Source organism: Nicotiana sylvestris, chromosome 10 (genome assembly GCF_000393655.2).
Source record: "Nicotiana sylvestris chromosome 10, ASM39365v2, whole genome shotgun sequence".
NCBI classification, from domain to species: Eukaryota; Viridiplantae; Streptophyta; class Magnoliopsida; order Solanales; family Solanaceae; genus Nicotiana; species Nicotiana sylvestris.
In genome coordinates this window covers 146,661,677-146,682,747 of record NC_091066.1, presented here as the reverse complement: position 1 = coordinate 146,682,747, position 21,071 = coordinate 146,661,677, and the positions used below count along the sequence as shown (strand labels likewise).

Sequence of the window (21,071 nt, the reverse complement as noted above, 5' to 3'; positions counted from 1 at the left end):
ATATAAATGTAAGTCGTTAATAATTTTGTAATACAAGGGAAGAATAGTACTACAAAGCGGGCGTGTGTGTCTATATATACAATATATGTACTTACGCTATACTATGCACTAAGTATAAGTGTATGAGGTAATACCGTATCGAATATAGCTTATATATATATATAATATATGTACTTACGCTATACTATGCACTAACTATAAGTGTATTAGGTAATACCGTATTGAATACAAATACAACTTATATATATATATATATAATATATATATACTTACGCTATACTATGCACTAAGTATAAGTGTATGAGGTAATACCGTATCGAATACAGCTTATATATATATATATATATATATATATATATATATATATATATATATATATATATATATAATATGTACTTACGCTATACTATGCACTAACTATAAGTGTATTAGGTAATACCGTATCGAATACAACTTATATATATCTATAATATATGTACTTACGCTATAATATGCACTAAGTATAAGTGTATGAGGTAATACCGTATCGAATACAGCTTATATATATAATATATGTACTTACGCTATACTATGCACTAAGTATAAGTGTATGAGGTAATACCGTATCGAATATAGCTTATATATATAATATGTACTCACGCTATACTATGCACTAAGTATAAGTGTATGAGGTAATACCGTATCGAATACAGCTTATATATATACAATATATATACTTACGCTATACTATGCACTAAGTATAAGTGTATTAGGTAATACCGTATCGAATATAGCTTATATATATATATATAATATGTACTTACGCTATACTATGCACTAAGTATAAGTGTATGAGGTAATACCGTATCGAATATAGCTTATATATATACAATTTATGTACTTACGCTATACTATGCACTAAGTATAAGTGTATGAGGTAATACCGTATCGAATACAACTTATATATACCGTATCGAATACAGCTTATATATATATAATATATGTACTTACGCTATACTATGCACTAAGTATAAGTGTATGAGGTAATACCGTATCGAATACAGCTTATATATATACAATATATATACTTACGCTATATTATGCACTAAGTATAAGTGTACTAGGTAATACCGTATCGAATACAGCTTATATATATATAATATATGTACTTACGCTATACTATGCTCTAAGTATAAGTGTATGAGGTAATACCGTATCGAATATAGCTTATATATATATATATAATATATATACTTACGCTATATTATGCACTAAGTATAAGTGTACTAGGTAATACCGTATCGAATACAACTTATATATATATATATATATATATTTATATAATATGTACTTACGCTATACTATGCACTAAGTATAAGTGTATGAGGTAATACCGTATCGAATACAACTTATATATATACAATATATATACTTACGCTATACTATGCACTAAGTATAAGTGTACTAGGTAATACCGTATCGAATACAACTTATATATATATATATATATATATATATATATAATATGTACTTACGCTATACTATGCACTAAGTATAAGTGTATGTGGTAATACCGTATCGAATATAGCTTATATATATATATATATAATATATGTACTTACGCTATACTATGAACTAAGTATAAGTGTATGAGGTAATACCGTATCGAATATAGCTTATATATATATATATATATATATACATACGCTATACTATGCACTAACTATAAGTGTATTAGGTAATAGCGTATCGAATACAACTTTTATATATATATATATATATATATATATATATATATATATATATATATATATATATATATATATATATATATATATATATATATTTCTCTTTTGAAATAGAGACCAACTTTGGTCGCTATTTTGGTCAACCGGTCAGAATATAGCGACCAAAGTTGGTCGCTATTTCTAAAAATTCAAAACTGTTTTACCCACCAAAATAGCGACCAACGTTGGTCGCTATTTTAATTACATAACTCTCAAAACCGGGATCCCCTCCCATTCTTTCTAAAAAATTCCCAAAATCCCTCTTTTCTCTCTCACACTCAAACTCCACCCCCCTTCCAACTCCCACCACCAGGCCCCACCCACGCCACCAACGACCACCGCTCAGCTGCCGCCGTCGCCGTCGCCTCTGCCGCTGTTGCGTCTCTCCTTCTCCACCTCCTAAAAATTCAAGGTTAGAATTACAAACCTAGGGTTTCAATTAGTGTTTCAATTGTTTATTGTTTCAACCTAGAATTAGTGTTTCAATTGATTATTTAACATTGTATTTTATAGAAACCTAGGGTTTAGATTGTATTTATCATTATTTAACATTTTATAGAAATCTAGGGTTTAGGGTATGGGTTGAATATTTAGGCTAGGCTTTATTGAGTATTTCTCCTTCAATATTTTAGTAAGCAATAGATACTAATTTAACGTCAAAGACTTGATTCATAGGTAGATATATATTAGGGTATAAATTGAACTTTTAGTTTAATCTTGATTAGTTTATAGGTAGATATTTAATATAGACACATGATAGTATATTTGGATTTTCTCTTAAAGTTCAAGACAATGTTAATGTTTAAGGCCTTAAGCGAATCGTTGCGTGGCTCTTGTTTGAGTACAACGAGTCGCCCACTTTTAGGATATAAATTGAACTTTTAGTTTAAGTTTAAACTCGTAGGATACGAATATAACTTATAGATTTTAGGTTTTGTTCTTGTGAGTTGAATTTTTAGGATATGAATTGAACCTTTTAGGTATGAGTTGAACCTTTAGGATATAAATTGAACTTAAACTCGTAGGATATGAATATAACTTTTAGGATATAAATTGAAGCTTTTATGTATGAGTTGAACCGTTAGGATATGACTTGAACTTTTGTGGATATAAATTGAACCTTTTAGGATATGAGTTGAATTTTTAGGATATGAATTGAACCTTTTAGGTATGAGTTGAAGCTTTTAGGATATAAATTGAACTTTTAGTTTAAGTTTAAACTCGTAGGATATGAATATAACTTTTAGGATATAAATTGAAGCTTTTATGTATGAGTTGAACCGTTAGGATATGACTTGAACTTTTGTGGATATAAATTGAACCTTTTAGGATATGAGTTGAATTTTTAGGATATGAATTGAACCTTTTAGGTATGAGTTGAAGCTTTTAGGATATAAATTGAACTTTTAGTTTAAGTTTAAACTCGTAGGATATGAATATAACTTTTAGGATATAAATTGAAGCTTTTATGTATGAGTTGAACCTTTAGGATATGACTTGAACTTTTGTGGAATATGAATTGAAGCTTTTATGTATGAGTTGAACCTTTAGGATATAAATTGAACCTTTTAGGTATGAGTTGAACCTTTAGGATATGAATTGAAATTTTGGTTTATGTTTTGGAATTTTAGATTGCGGGTGGTTGCAGCATAGTCTGATCTTCCACATCAGAAAAGATTTATCTTGGTAACTGAGTCAAGGTTCTGTCTGAGTATGCTCTGTGGTTGCAGCTTAGTCTGATCTTCCACACCAGAAAGGAAATAATCTTGATTTGTGTCGTCAGCTATTAAATAATATTTGTGTCAAAGATGGGAGACAATAAACAAGAAGAATCTACATCAAGTGTCAACAATACGTCATCATTGGCATCTTCGCTTATGACAAGAATTGTGTCAAATGCGAAATTTGCGGTAGAAATTTTTGACGGGTCCGGACATTTTGGGATGTGGCAAGGCGAGGTTCTAGATGTCCTTTTTCAACAAGGGCTAGATCTGGCCATTGAAGAAAAGAAACCAGATGTTATTGGAGAAGAAGATTGGAGAATTATCAACCGTGTTGCTTGCGGTACCATTCGATCCTACCTTGCTAGAGAGCAGAAATATCCATACACAAAGGAAACTTCTGCAAGTAAATTATGGAAAGCACTGGAGGATAAATTTTTGAAGAAAAACAGTCAAAATAAATTGTACATGAAGAAGAGACTGTTTCACTTCACCTATGTTCCTGGTACCACGATGAATGAACATATCACCAGTTTCAATAAGTTGGTCACAAATTTGCAAAATATGGATACAACTTATGATGATGGTGACTTGGCCTTGATGTTGTTGGCGTCACTTCCTGATGAGTACGAGCACCTTGAAACTACTCTACTCCATGGAAATGACGAAGTTTCTCTCAGATAAGTTTGTTCGGCTTTGTACAGCTATGAACAAAGAAAGCGAGAAAAACAGATGGGCGGATAAGGAGAAACTCTTAAAATAATGTGATATTGGATGATATTTCTTCAGATTCAGACAATAATTTGACCGACAAAAGTATGGAAATGCTCTTAAAAAGAATTAAAGGTAAAACGTTTTTCTTGGTCGAGAAGGAAGCTAAAAAATATTTTACCTTTAATTCTTTTTAAGAGCATTTCCATACTTTTGTCGGTCAAATCATTATCTGAATCCGAACCAATATCACATTAAGCTTGTACGGATCAGACTGGAAAGAAAGTTGAGTACAAAACTTCCTATAATCTCTGTCATCATAGAGTCTTATGATCCACGTTTTTTGGGAACTGCAACGACCAACGGAAAACCATCCGTCTTCATCAACCTTGTCACTCTCAATCAAACTTCTTTTCCTCATGGAAAATGAAGTACAGAATTCCTCTATAACCTCTTTTATCTACTTAGGAAATGTTAAATCCTACCTACACCATCAGTTTTTTGAAACACATGTCGTTGCCTTCTTATTATCATTGTAGCTAATGAGATAAACAATTAATCAAAGACACACTCTGTCATGTACCGTATCCAAGTTATTCTAAGTATCAAAGTTCATCTCGAGTAATAGTACCACGAGGATAATCACCAAAGCCACCAGACAACTTTATGATGCCAATGAATCAAGATGAGCTATTCAATGAAACTCGTATTGTAAAGAAGAAGAAAGAGACTGATTCAGAAAGGAGGGTCGAGCCTCGACTACATACATGTAAGTTTTTTACTTTTCATTAAATATTTTGATTTGCTTTTATATAAATTTTGAAATACTAATTCAATATAATTTTTTATATAGGTTCAATTCGCTTCACATCTGACGTGAGGGAATTCATACGCAGTCAACCACCTAATGAACCGAGCGAGGCAATCCAACTTGCAGACGAGGATGATGAAAGAACACTCCTTCAGTACTTTATATACAATTGTGTTAGTTCTCTTTAGTTCGAATGGGCTTGTAATAAGCGTTAACTTAGTTTTGTTAGCTTAATGTGTTAGTTCTATTGAACTTTATTCCTTGTTGCTTTTAATTGCTTTTTATTGTTGTTGTTGTTGGCATAAAATGCCTATTTAGGAAATTGGTATGACTCGCAGGTGGTGTAGCTGCAAAAACAGGCAGTTTCTGCCAAAATAATACACAGAAAAGCGACCAAAGTTGGTCTCTATTTGGTCGCTTTTCATGTTAAAAAAATAATTTTCTGGAGAATAGCGACCAACTTTGGTCGCTATTTACCCAGATTTCTACAAAAAGCGACCAAACTTGGTCGCTATTTCATTAAAAAAATAAAATTTCTGGTGATATAGCGACCAAAGTTGGTCGCTAATATTTAAAAAATAAATTAAATCCATGTATTTAGGGACCAAAGTTGGTCGCTAGTTTAATAAATAAATAAATAATTGAATACAAAAGCGACCAAAATTGATCTCTAGTTTCCAGATTTTAAAATATAATATTTGGTTTAGAGACCAAAGTTGGTCGCTTTTTAGTGATTAATAATAAATAAATAAATAATGTATTTTTTATTTAGAGACCAACTTTGGTCGCCAAATTTATATTATTAAATTAATAAAACGATCAAAGTTGGTCTCTATAGTCAATATCCGGAAAAATGGGTCCATTTAGCTTAGAGACCTTATAGCTACCAGACACTTTTGGTCGCATTTTGGTCGCTATTTAGCCAAAAAGCGACCAAAGTTGGTCGCTTTTTGCGGTCTCTTTTTCCCAGAATTCTAGTAGTGAACAGAGATTTGGTCCATAATTTAGGGGTAACTTATGTATTTTGCCATTTATCTACAATTTATAGGTGTGTTTTTGTCTTACTGATATGCTCTAAAAACAAATGCTCTTAAGCAATTTATAAATACCTTCTCAAAACATAAAGACAGTCGTCAAGTCAAATAGACATGTAGTAAACATTAATCATAAGAAAACCATAAACCATTAGAAAGAAAAAACATTCAACTGTTTCCCTCAGAAACATTACATGGATAGAGGGGCTTAAGGTGTTAAATAAAAGAAAAATAACAACATACTAACTTAAAGTTTATGATTTTCCACATCGCGTTAGCGAATACTCATCCTCCACCTTCTCCTACTCATCATCGTCATCACCATCATCATCATCATCACCTATAGTTGAAAAAAGAAAATCAGTATTACTATTCAAGATATTTACCAAAAACGCTTGAGAAGTAAATAATAAAGCTCCAGCTTCTAGCTACCGGAGGAATTTTGTGAGGAAGGATTTTCCTAGTTAATTGTTCAATAGAAACTATATGTAGGCTTTCTTGCGTTTATCCATCTTTTATTGTTAAAAGAATTCATATCTCAAGAACACAACAACAACAACAACATATCCAGTATAATCCCACAAGTGGGGTCTGGAGAGGGCAGTGTGTACGCAGACCTTACTCCTACCTGGCGAGGTAGAGAGGATGTTTCCGATAGACTATTGGCTCAAGAAAATGTGAAAAGAGAGAAGGGAAGAAGACGAAGAAGAAAGAGGAAGAAAAAGAAAGAATAGGGTGACAAAGGACGATAAGGAAAAGGGAAAAAAGACAACAACAACAACAACAATAACAACAACAAAACAACAAGTAAAAGAGAAAGTAGCATCAAATAGTAACAAACTAGAAAATACGATACAATAAGCAAATACTAGAGGTCAAAAAATACAAAAAAAACAAGAGAGCTACTAATACTACTAAACAAGAACGGGGAATTCTCGACTACCTACTAGCCGAGAATGTTTACCTTTAATAAATAAAATACTAAAATATCCCATATATAATACTAAAGTTTTAAACAGGGTGTCAAACAAAAGCAATGGAGTAATAACTAGTAAAAGGAAAGGTATAGCAAGGAAAATGCATCTAACAGAGTTTAAAATGAGAATGAAGTGTAGTTTAATTTTTCTCAGTAGTGTACCTGATAAGATTCTCCCGTTGATAAAGACCTTGAAATCAGCATTTTGATAATCTTCAACTTGTATCTTGCGGATATCCCTGGCTGACTTCTCAACAGATTCCTTGCATGACTTCACCTCAATGGATTTTAAAGAAGAGATGTCTCCAATACAAGAAGGGATCTCCTTAAGAAGCAATTGCCCTCTCAAAACCAAGCGTTCAAGGTTAGGAAAGGCATCATCGTCGACACTCCATTCCTGAATGTAAAATAGTGATAGTGTTAAGACTTTGAGTTGTGGGAACTCGCCATTGCTCACTTTCCATTCCTTACTCTCATACTCAACTTGGTATAGTTTGAGCACCTCAAGGTTCTGAAGCAGCGCCATTCCTGATAAGTGTTGAGGATACAGGTAAAAGAAGGATAGTGTCAACTTTTTCAAAAGGGGATGGTTTCAGGATATTTATGCCACAAAGAGTGTCTACAGATCTTTAGCGTTTCAAGCCGTGTTGGGAAGTTCAATACATGGTACTCAAAGTTTTCAACAGGGACGACGTTGCACCTCAGTTCCCGAAGGTTAGGTATTTTTCTCAAAATCAATCTCATCTCCTCCACTCCATAAAAAGTTACAAAGGAAAGGTTTTCCAGATCATAAAGTTTTGCCCAGTCATCAAGTGATCCTTCTGTTGGAAAAATGCATTTTGAAATATCCAGATGTCTCAACTTAACCATATACTCTCAATCTTCTTTTTTTATTGATATGTGCTCGGGTGTATGCTGTAAAGAATACCGATTATTTAATATCAGAGTTTCCAGATTCCATAGATTTGTATCAGATAAATATAACCCAGAGGAAATAAATCGTGAAGAAAAAAATCTCAAGTAAACTAGATCAGTTGGGAGATCAGCATAAGTGAATTCCAAATCCAGCACTTTTAGAAATTTGAAGCTGTAAAAACTTTTGGGAAATTTGTGCTCATCATGCAAAATTATAAAGTTAACAAGGGTCCACGACGAGCTCCTTTCTCCAATTCGAGACTCTTCACCTAAAATGGACATGCGATGAGCAAGTTGCTCGTGAGAGTGAACATGGAAAGAAGGATTGTCATCTTGGTCCCTGTGAACACAGAAATTAGTAAATCTATAAGATTGATTGCCAAATATAACTTGAATACTTAATCAATTGAACCAAAAGAGTACCACTAATTGGTGTATTACCGTGTTATCCATAGGATAAGATTCTCTTCCTTTCCTCTTTCCTTGCAGAAATCATGCAACAGGTCATGTATGCGACATGCTTTGATCTTACCACCTGAACTCCTCTTAGTTTCCATCACTAGATTTCTTCCAATAAGAATTTCGAGATAACCTTCCGCTATATCCTCCAAACTCTTGCCATCAGAACATTTTATGAATCCCTCGGAGATCCACAACCATGTTAGCTTTGAAACATTAATCACATCGTCCTCTAAAAATGATCCAAAGTAAAGAAAGCAAGACCTCAAGTGATAGGGTAAATTGTGATAACTATGTTCTATAATGGCCCTTGAGTCATTGTGAATGTGGGGACCTAAATTGTTGGCCACTTGTTCCCAACATTCCTCTTTCTTCTTTGAATACCAGCCACCAGAGCAACTGACCCCACTTTTTTGCTATTTGTCGCCCAATATTTGTTAGGAGAGGGGGGCAACTTTCTTCACCAAACACTTCTTTTTCTAACAACTTCCAACTTTCATCATCGGTAAACATACGAAGTGAAAAAGGATCACTTTGAAATCTAGCGTAATTGGCAACTTCATGATTTCGTGTTGTCAGAATGATTCTACTTCCATTATTATTGCCCTGAAAACAAACTATTAGATCATCCCACACACTTGTTTCCCACACGTCGTCTACAAGGATGAGATATCTTTTGGAGAATAAAGCTTTGCGAAGCTTATCCGCTAAATCCTCAGCACACATTTCTCTATTTTGAGTATCTGTACCAATATTGGCTTCACGTAGAATGGCCAGCAATAAACCTTTCTATGTATGTACTTGAGACACACAACATTGTGCACGAATGTCAAAGTGAGAAACAACTGACCTGTCAGAGTAGAGTCTGTTGGCCAAAGTTGTCTTGCCTAGACCAGGCATGCCAACAATGGCAATGACATCTCGCTCTTTGGTTCCTCTTATAAGTTGGTCGCGCAACGTTTCAATGACATCTTCAAACCCCACAATTTCTTCATTCATCCTTGGAGGTCCTGCCAAATTTAATGGCGTATGAGCTGCGTCTGCATTCATTGTTTCCTCGACCATTTTCTTTTCCTGAATCTTTGCTACCTCTCCACTGATACAAGTAATTTCCTGTATGATATCCAAGAGCCAAGCCTTCCGACACAAGTAGGGAATGTTTTTGCTTATACAAGCACTGACTATGTATTCTACCTCATATACTTTACTCATCAGTTGTGCAGCGCAATTTTGAAGTGTCTCGAGCTTATTGTGTTTCCCTTCTGCAACAGCCTTTAGGAAAGGTTCCAAGCATTCAAATTTCTCCTGAATTTCTTCAAGGGGGTTTTCGAGAGGAGAGAGTGAATTTGAATAGTGTCTTTGGAACTCCTTCAAGTTGTGTAAAAGAAAATCAACACAGCCTAATCCATGAATTCCTGGCAAGTTTGATTGAAACGCCTTCCGAATGTTAAGGTAGATCACTGTGACTATACGTTGAAGGTTGCCCGGCAAATCAAGAACTTGTGTTGGGCTCACTTCTCCTGGTGCCATGTCTTCCTTCTTCTCCTCGTCTTCATATAACGAGTAAATCACAAGGGCATCAAGAATCACAGTATTGATATCACGAAGAAGAATTTCAAGATCTTGCATAGGCATATAGATGATGTTGGTTCTCAAGAAGTTGAGCATATCCTGAAGGATTGCCATATTTTTCTTCAAAGCAACTATCCACCGGGAGTTACTATTAGTTGGTAGCTCCAAATATTTCTGTAAGATAGTCGCCACAAAGCTGGCTTCGCTGTCAGCTCCTTGCTCATTTTGGATGTTAGGATTGTTGAATATGACAATATCCCACATCGGTTGGGAAGTAAACTTGGTGGGAATTTTTTCTTATAAAAGGAGGCCTAATGTTTAGGATTTATACACACCTCTCATTTGCCTTCTCATCTGTTTAAGGTATTTGTATCTTCTCTCTTTAGTATTATTTCACTTGTATTTTTGGAGTGGAATAAAATATTAGTTGTGTCTGAGGAGTAGGCAAAGTTGGCCGAACCTCGTAAATTCTGGTGTTCCTTTTATTGTTGCTTTATTGTCTTATTCATTATTTGGTGGCTGTCATAATTTTTGGTATAGTAGTTGTGACTTATTCACATTATATACATTTGGCTTCCGCAACAATTGGTATCAGAGCCAAGGTACTGTCTAAGTATGCTCTGTGGTTGCAGCATAGTCTGATCTTCCACATCAGAAAAGATTTATCTTGGTAACTGAGTCAAGGTTCTGTCTGAGTATGCTCTGTGGTTGCAGCTTAGTCTGATCTTCTACATCAGAAAGGAAATAATCTTGATTTGTGTCGTCAGCTATTAAATAATATTTGTGTCAAATATGGGAGATAATAAACAAGAAGAATCTACATCAAGTGTCAACAATACGTCATCATTGGCATCTTCGCTTATGACAAGAATTGTGTCAAATGCGAAATTTGCGGTAGAAATTTTTGACGGGTCCGGACATTTTGGGATGTGGCAAGGCGAGGTTCTAGATGTCCTTTTTCAACAAGGGCTAGATCTGGCCATTGAAGAAAAGAAACCAGATGTTATTGGAGAAGAAGATTGGAGAATTATCAACCGTGTTGCTTGCGGTACCATTCGATCCTACCTTGCTAGAGAGCAGAAATATCCATACACAAAGGAAACTTCTGCAAGTAAATTATGGAAAGCACTGGAGGATAAATTTTTGAAGAAAAACAGTCAAAATAAATTGTACATGAAGAAGAGACTGTTTCACTTCACCTATGTTCCTGGTACCACGATGAATGAACATATCACCAGTTTCAATAAGTTGGTCACAAATTTGCAAAATATGGATACAACTTATGATGATGGTGACTTGGCCTTGATGTTGTTGGCGTCACTTCCTGATGAGTACGAGCACCTTGAAACTACTCTACTCCATGGAAATGACGAAGTTTCTCTCAGATAAGTTTGTTCGGCTTTGTACAGCTATGAACAAAGAAAGCGAGAAAAACAGAAGGGCGGATAAGGAGAAACTCTATTTGTGAGGGGTCGTCCTCAAAATCAAACGAGGACAAAGAAGGGAAGATCCAAGTCAAGATCCAGACCTAACAAAGATGAATGTGCCTTTTGTCGAGAAAAAGGACACTAGAAGAAAGACTGTCCAAAGTTGAAGAATAAGGCCAAACATAGCAATGGAAAGGCCATTATGGATTCAAATGTAGCTGATTGTGATGATTCAGACTTCTCATTAGTTACAACAGAGTCATCAACATCATCAGACATATAGTTGATGGACTCGGCTTGTAGCTATCATATGTGTCCCAACAGGGACTGGTTCATGGATTTTCAAGAAGGAAAATATGGAGTCATCCACACAGCGGACAACAACCCTCTTACCTCATATGGAATTGGTTCAATACGATTAAGGAACCATGATGGAATGATCAGAACATTAACAGATGTTCGATATGTATCGGACTTGAAGAAGAATCTCATCTCTGTGGGAGCCCTAGAATCAAAAGGGTTCAAAATCATTGCAGAAAATGGAGTGATGAGAGTATGCTCCGGTGCACTAGTGGTAATGAAGGCTAATCAGAAGAACAATAATATGTACTGCTATCGTGACAGTACAGTTATTGGGATAGCGACAGTGACATCCAGTGACGACAAAGAGGCAGAAGCAACCAAGCTATGGCACATGCGCTTGGGACATGCTGGAGGAAAATCCTTGAAAACTTTATCAGATCAAGGATTATAAAAGGAGTAAAGGCTTGCAACTTGGAGTTTTGTGAGCATTGTGTCAAAGGGAAACAGACAAGGGTTAAATTTGGTACAACGATCCATAATACTAAAGGCACTTTGGATTATGTACACTCTGATGTTTGGGGTCCTTCCAAAACACCTTCATTGGGTGGAAAACACTATTTTGTAACCTTTGTTGATGATTTTTCCCGAAAAGTGTGGGTGTATACAATGAAAAGTAAAGATGAAGTGTTGGGAATTTTTCTCAAATGGAAGACGATGGTGGAGAATCAAACAGGCAAAAAGATCAAGTGTATTCGCACAGACAATGGAGGTGAATACAAAAATTATCATTTCAATAAGGTCTGTGAAAATAATGGCATCGTCCGACACTTCACTGTCAGACATACACCACAACAGAATGGAGTGGCAGAACGTATGAACCGGACCTTGCTGGAGAAGGTACGGTGTATGTTGTCCAATGCTGGCTTGGGCAAAGAATTTTGGGCTGAGGCAGTTACATATGCATGCCACCTCATTAATCGCTTACCATCTGCTGCTATTGATGGCAAGACACCATTTGAAAAATGGTATGGAAAGCCTGCTGTAGATTATGACTCTTTGCACGTGTTTGGCTCAACTGCATATTATCATGTGACAGAGTCAAAATTGGATCCAAGGGCAAAGAAGGCTATTTTTATGGGAATTACTTCTGGAGTCAAAGGATATCGCTTATGGTGTCCTATGACAAAGAAAGTAATATTCAGCAGAGATGTTACCTTTGATGAATTTGCTATGGTAAATAAGGTAACAGAAGATACCAAACAAAATGAAGGTGCTTCTAAGCAGGTGGAGTTTGAGGGAAAATTTATTTTTCCTACACAAGAAGCAGAGGAGGAAACAACTGAAGATTATCCTCTGGAAGGAGAGCCAGTAGAAGAGATTCCAACTCAGGAACCTCAACAACAACTTGAATCAATAGCAACCAGCAGGCCAAAAAGAACAATAACGAAATCTGTTCGTCTCATAGAGACGGTTGCTTGTGCAACCTCAATTGTAGCTGATGATGTTCCTACCACTTATAAAGACGCTGTCCAAAGTTCAGAAGAAGATAAGTGGAGGATTGCCATGAATGATGAAATACAGTCCCTTCATCAGAATCATACATGGAGATTGGCCAATCTCCCGAAGGGAAAGAAAGCAATTGGGTGCAAATGGGTATTTGCAAAGAAGGAAGGATTTCCTAACCAAGTAGATGTTCGCTACAAAGCAAGATTGGTGGCCAAAGGATATGCTCAAAAGGAGGGAATTGATTACAATGAAGTATTTTCTCCAGTTGTAAAACATTCCTCCATTAGAATTATGTTGGCTTTGGTAGCACAATTGGATTTGGAACTAGTTCAGATGGATGTAAAAACTGCATTTTTACATGGAAACTTGGAGGAGGAAATCTACATGACTCAGCCAGAAGGATTCAAAGTTGCTGGAAAAGAAAATATGGTGTGCAAACTTGAAAAATCGTTGTACGGATTGAAACAATCTTCTAGACAATGGTACAAGCGATTTGACGAGTTTATGTTGCGGCAAGGGTACAAGAGAAGCAAATACGATCATTGTGTGTATTTGCACAAGCTTAAAGATGGTTCCTTTGTATATCTTCTCCTATATGTTGATGATATGTTGATAGCTTCCAAGAATTTGGAAGAAATTGATAAGTTGAAGATTCAACTGAAGAAGGAGTTCGAGATGAAGGATTTGGGTGAGGCAAAGAAAATTCTTGGCATGGAGATAATTAGAGATAGACGTTCAAAGAAACTCTGTTTATCTCAGAAAGAATATTTGAAAAGAGTACTACAACGTTTTGGCATAGATGAAAAGACTAAGCCAGTTAGTACTCCACTTGCTCCTCATTTTAGGCTAAGTACTACTATGCCGCCAAATGATGAAGCTGAATAGGAGTATATGTCAAAGGTACCATACGCAAATGTTGTTGGTAGCTTGATGTATGCAATGGTTTGCACAAGGCCTGACATTTCACAAGTTGTTGGAGTTATTAGCAGATATATGCACAATCCAGGGAAGGAGCATTGGCAAGCTGTGAAGTGGATTCTACGGTATATTCATAATACTGTAGATGTCGGGTTAGTTTTTGAGCAGGAAGACAATCAGTCTGTAGTTGGATATTGTGACTCAGATTTTGCGGGTGATCTGGACAAACGAAGATCAACTACTGGTTATGTGTTTACTTTTGCAAAGGCACCAGTTAGTTGGAAGTCTACTTTGCAGTCAACAGTTGCTTTGTCTACAACAGAGGCAGAGTACATGGCTATTACAGAGGCTGTGAAAGAGGCAATTTGGCTTCAAGGATTGCTAAAGGAGCTTGGTGTTGAACAAAAAGGTATCACAATTTTTTGTGATAGTCAAAGTGCTATTCAATTAGCGAAGAACCAAGTTTATCATGCAAGGACGAAGCACATTGATGTTCGGTATCATTTCGTACGAGAAATCATAGAAGAAGGTGGAGTCACGGTGAAGAAAATTCATACTACAGAGAATCCTGCTGATATGCTGACAAAGGTGGTGACTGCGGTCAAGTTTCAACATTGTTTGGATTTGATCAACATTGTTGAACACTGAAGATTGAAGATGAAGACACAACCAAAATTTGTTATTGAGAGAGAATTGAAAATGTGGAATTTTGCCAAGGTGGAGATTTGTTGAAGTTTGGCAAAATGCCAAAGTCCCACATTGGTTGGGAGTTAAGTTTGGGGGGGATTTTTCCCCTATAAAAGAAGGCCTAATGTTTAGGATTGAAACACACCTCTCATTTGCCTTCTCATCTGTTTAAGGCATTTGTATCTTCTCTCTTTAGTATTATTTCACTTGTATTTTTGGAGTGGAATAAAATATTGGTTGTGTCCGAGGAGTAGGCAAAATTAGCCGAACCTCGTAAATTCTGGTGTTCCCTTTATTGTTGCTTTATTGTCTTATTTATTATTTGGTGGCTGTCATAATTTTTGGTATAGTAGTTGTGACTTATTCACACTATATACATTTGGCTTCCGCAACAATTGGTATCAGAGCCAAGGTACTGTCTAAGTATGCTCTGTGGTTGCAGCATAGTCTGATCTTCCACATCAGAAAAGATTTATCTTGGTAACTGAGTCAAGGTTCTGTCTGAGTATGCTCTGTGGTTGCAGCTTAGTCTGATCTTCCACACCAGAAAGGAAATAATCTTGATTTGTGTCGTCAGCTATTAAATAATATTTGTGTCAAAGATGGGAGACAATAAACAAGAAGAATCTACATCAAGTGTCAACAATACGTCATCATTGGCATCTTCGCTTATGACAAGAATTGTGTCAAATGCGAAATTTGCGGTCGAAATATTTGACGGGTCCGGACATTTTGGGATGTGGCAAGGCGAGGTTCTAGATGTCCTTTTTCAACAAGGGCTAGATCTGGCCATTGAAGAAAAGAAACCAGATGTTATTGGAGAAGAAGATTGGAGAATTATCAACCGTGTTGCTTGCGGTACCATTCGATCCTACCTTGCTAGAGAGCAGAAATATCCATACACAAAGGAAACTTCTGCAAGTAAATTATGGAAAGCACTGGAGGATAAATTTTTGAAGAAAAACAGTCAAAATAAATTGTACATGAAGAAGAGACTGTTTCACTTCACCTATGTTCCTGGTACCACGATGAATGAACATATCACCAGTTTCAATAAGTTGGTCACAGATTTGCAAAATATGGATTGTCCTCAAAATTGTTTCACTTTCCTAAAATTAACCGACAATATTTTCTCTACAGTTTGAGTTACTTTCTGTTATTCTATTATTGAAGAAGAAATGTTAAAACACGGTCCAATATTATGCATCCAATTTAATTTCCATTTTTGCGTTTTAAAAATGTCTAGATCTCAAAATGTGCCAGTAATATACTGAAGTTAGATATTCACTCGCGATAAAAGCCTTGCTTGTGCGAATCAAAGCCTGACCCGCTCCCCTCGCGTTCGCGAAAGAGGCCAACTCCCTTCGTGTTCGCGAGCTGGACTTCGCCATCACGGACGAAGTCAACAGCCACTGGTCAACCACCACTGGTCTTGTGATCGCGGTGGCACCAGTTCTTGTGCACCAGCACAGTTTTTTCAATCCAATAGGGGTGTGATTTGGTTATATGCCAATTTAACCACTATTAGTGGATAAAACAATTTCTTCTACATCTGATCCCAAACAATACGATTAGGGGTTAGTACATTAAGATTTAAGGTTATTTCGTCAAATTACTTTGCATTTTCAAGTTCATAGCCAGTGTTGGAGATTTATGCATAGGATATAAACATTGATCTCAGCTACTCGTAGAATATTAAGAGTTGGAGAAAATTACTCTCAGAGTGCGAATTCTGAATTTTTGATACAAATTTTTGTGATTTCTTATTATACTTACTATTGGAAGTTAGAGGATTAGAAGCTAGATTAGAAGTTAGTTATTATTAGGACCCAAATGTAATTACTAGGAGTTAGAGGGTCTTTTTTTTATTTTATTTTCTTAATTAGTTGTATATAACTAATTCTATTAGCACAGTAAATGCAGTTGAAAAATTTCCCAATTCCCTCTTCTTCTTCTTCCTCACGTTGCAGAGCTCTCTAATAGCAGTTTTTAACATGGTATTAGAGCCATAGAGACTGATCCGTGAGATTTTGGAATTTATCTAACTAATCGACACAACTTGATCCAATTCATCTTCTCATTTCCTGATTTGAAACAATTTCTAGCCTTTTTGATATTCTGCATAAGCGTCAATGGCAGCAGAAACACCAGTGAAAATCGACCACACTCATCCACTCTTCCTCCAAGCTTCAGATACACCTGGATTGGTTCTAATTCCGATTCAACTCACAGGATCGGAGAACTATGGATTGTGGAGTAGATCGATGCGTCTTGCTCTCAAGGCCAAGCGAAAGTTAGGGTTTGTAACAGGAGTGTGTGCAAATGAGTCATTTGAGAAAACTCTCCATGAGGAATGGGAGACTTGCAATGTGAGAGTGCACAGCTGGATTATGAACTCTGTTTCAAAAGATCTGCTTAGTGGATCATCTATACATCAGATGCACATGCAGTTTGGGAAGATCTACAGGAGCGATTTGATAAAGTAAATCGAGTTCGGATTTTTCAGTTACACAGATCGATTTCAAGGCTATATCAAGGAGCAGATTCTGTAGCTGTATATTTCACCAAATTGAAAGAGCTATGGGCTGAGTATGATGTTTTGGTGCCAAATCCGGACTGTGGTTGTCCAAAATCTAAAGAACACATGACTCATTTACAGCAAGAGAGACTTATGCAATTCTTAGATGGACTAAATGATACATATGATCAAGCTCGTAGACAAATTTTAATGAAGACAACTGAACCCACACTTAATCAGGCATATACACTCATAACACAAGATGAGAGTCAGCAATGTGCAGGAGGTGGAGTTCTAGGTCACAAGTCAGATCCCTTAGCCATGCAAGTAGGTAGAGGTCAAAGATTTCGTGGAAGGAAACAATTTATGCAATGTGAACATTGTCATAGAGAGGACACACAAAGAAAAATTATTATAAAATAGTAGGATACCCTGAAGATTTCAGAAGGAGGAAAATATTCCATCCTAAGGGGATTCTAACAACTGCAAATCATGTGGAAAGTTCTGTGAATCATGAAGAAGGAAATATGGCTTAGAGTTCACAAGGAACATCAGGCACATCACAAGCTAGAAGAGGAGACCACTTCTTTACAGAAGCACAGTATCAGCAAATTCTAGATTTGTTAAGAGACTCACCACCAAATGACATGAAGGCACATAATCAAGCAACAACTGCAAGTATAATCACAACATTATCTTTTAGTGTGCATATCTCAAACAAAAGGAATGGTGATTGGATTGTAGATTCAGGAGCAACACATCACATTTCATCTACCTTAGATTTAATGAATGATGTAAGAAGAGTAGATGACAACATACAAGACAAAGTGACATTGCCAAATGGTGTCACTAAAAAAATTGAACATGTGGCGAGTTCATATTTGTCTGATGTTGATAAGCTAGAGAATGTACTACATGTTCCTAACTTTAAGTTTAATCTAATGTTAGTGTCCAAGCTAACTAGAGATCTAAAATGTGCTGCCACATTTTTGCCCATACTATGTGTGTTTCAAGACCTTTACAATGGCAGGGTGAATGCGATTGGTAAAGAGAATGAAGGTTTGTACATACTGAAAGGAAGAGGAATCAAACTTTTAGCAGCAAATGTGGATGTAAGAGGTTCAAGTGCTGAAACAGCTTACTTGTGGCATGAGAGATTAGGCCATGCTTCTGTTCCTGTAATACAACATATTTCTTTTTTGCATAATAAAGTAGATGATAATATGCAGAATAAGTGTATTGTTTGCCCTTTAGCTAAACAGTCTAGATTTAGCTTTCTTAACAGTGAGAAAAGGAGTGCTAGAGTTTTTGATTTAGTTCACATGGATGTATGAGGACCATATAAGAAGAGCACTTATGATAGAAAACATTACTTTCTTACAGTTGTGGATGATTTCTCTAGAGCTACTTGGATTTTCTTGATACAGTATAAGAGTGAAACTATTACTTTTCTGAAGCAATTCATTTTGATGGTCAAGACACAGTTTGATACTTGTGTTAAAGTTGTGAGAACAGACAATGGTAAAGAATTTTTCAATATACAGTGGAATGAATTCTTGATATCTCAGGGAATCATTCACCAAAGTAGTTGTGTATATACATCCCAGCAGAATGGAGTAGCTGAAAGGAAACATAGACATATACTAAATACTGCGAGGGCATTGAAATTTCAAAGTCAGGTTCCAGATATGTTTTGGGGGGAGTGTGTACAAACTACTGTTTACTTGATTAATAGACTGCCTACCAGGATACTAAATGGTAAAAGCCCTTATGGAATGTTGTATAAAAAGAGCCCTCAAAAGCACATTTAAGGGTTTTTGGATGCTTATGCTATGCCATAAATTTGATCCTAGATAATAAATTTGGTGCAAGGGCTAGACCGACTGTTCCTATGGAGTATTCTATATAGAAGGGCTATTGATTGTATGATTTAACTACTAGAACCTTCTTCATTAGCAGGGATGTATCCTTTAGGGAGAATTATTTTCCATTTAGGAAAATGACACAACATTCATTCACATCTAATGACTTTGGTTCTAGTTTCTTGGAGACAATTGATGTGCAGGAGAAGATGTCATCAAAATATAGAAGCTATGTTTCAGTTTTCTCAGTCTTGAAGGAGCCTTATAACTTCAAGGAAGCTGTAAAGGATGAGAGATGGATCATAGCCATGAAGCAGGAGATACAAGCATTAGAAGATAATAAGACTTGGGAGGTTGTTGACTTGCTACCAGGTAAAACCCCTATTGGATCCAAGTGGGTGTACAAACTAAAGTACCAAGCAAATGGAGAAGTTGAAAGATTCAAGGCACGACTAGTGGTAAAAAGATACAATCAACAAGAGGGATTAGACTATCATGAGACATTTTCACCAGTTGCAAAGATGGTAACTGTTAGGTCTGTGATAGCACTTGCAGCTGCAAAAGATTGGTCCCTATACCAAATGGATGTCTTTAATGCTTTTCTTCAAGGAGATTTGTTTGAAGAAGTCTATACAGATTTACCACAGGGTTTTCAAAGGCAGGGGGAGTAGAAGGGGTGCAAGCTGAATAAGTCCTTATATGGTCTCAAGCAAACATCTAGGCAATGGAATTTGAAACTCACAGAAGCATTGGTGGGAGCCGGCTTTGTACAAAGCACTCATGACTATTCTATGTTCACTAAGAGGTCAGGAAAGGATATTGTCATCATCCTCATCTATTTTGATGACTTGCTATTGACTGGAAGCAATAAGGATTTAACTGATGAAGCTAAGGCAGCTTTGCACCAGCAATTCAAACTCAAAGACCTAGGAGAACTGAGGTATTTATTAGGGATTGAGGTGTTGAGATCTAATCATGGAATATTACTTAATCAAAGGAAATACAGCTTAGAGCTCATTTCTAAATTAGGCTTAAGTGGTGCCAAGCCAGCTTTGAGTACTTGAAGGTTCTGAGGCAGAGCAAGTGTAACGACCCGACTGGTCGTTTTGCTTTTTAGAACCCCGTTCCATTAAATAAAACTTTCCGCACTTGCTTTAACTAATTTACGACTTGCGGGGATGGTTGGTTCGGGATTTGGAGGAGTTTGGAGTGAAATATGACATTTGATTCCTTAGGATTTTCTCAAAAGGCTAAGTTTGACTTTGGTCAACATTTTGAGCAAACGGACCCAGATTCGTGATTTTGATGGTCCTGGAGGGTCAGTAGGAAAATATGGGACCTGGGCGTATGCCCAGAATCGAATTCCGAGGTCCCTAGCGCGAGTAATGAATTTTTATTAGAAATTGTTAAAATTGAAACTCTAAGGATTTAAAGAAACTAATTAATGATTGATTTCATGGGTATCAGGATCATATGGTGGTTCCGAAGCCCGGTACAGGTCCAAAATATCATTTAAGACTTACCCGCAAAATTAGGTGTCAATTCGAGTAGTTTTAGGGCATTTTGGCTCGTTAGAGGAAAATTAAGAACTTGAAGTTCATAAGTTTGATTCATTTGGTTTTAGGGGGGTGAATCTTAGATTTAGCATTTTCGGGCGTTCCGAAGGTTCGAGTAGGTCTGTCTCGTGATTTCAGACTTGTCGATATGTTCGGGCGGGACCCGGGAGCCCCGAGGATCAGTCGGACGAGACTCGAGTGAAGTTGAAATTTTTGAGAAGTGCTAAAGTTGCTGCTTCTGTCATAACCGCACCTGCGGTTGGTGGATCGCAGGTGCGAGACCGCATATGCGATCCATCTACCGCAGATGCGGCCCAGAGAAGGCCAGG

General features: G+C 36.4%; 1 pseudogene; it reads right to left on the bottom strand.

The window, feature by feature from the left end:
* Positions 1–6,163: 6,163 nt before the first annotated feature.
* On the bottom strand, positions 6,164–10,229 carry LOC104223655 (putative late blight resistance protein homolog R1A-10; annotated as a pseudogene).
* Between the last annotated feature and the right edge of the window lie 10,842 nt (positions 10,230–21,071).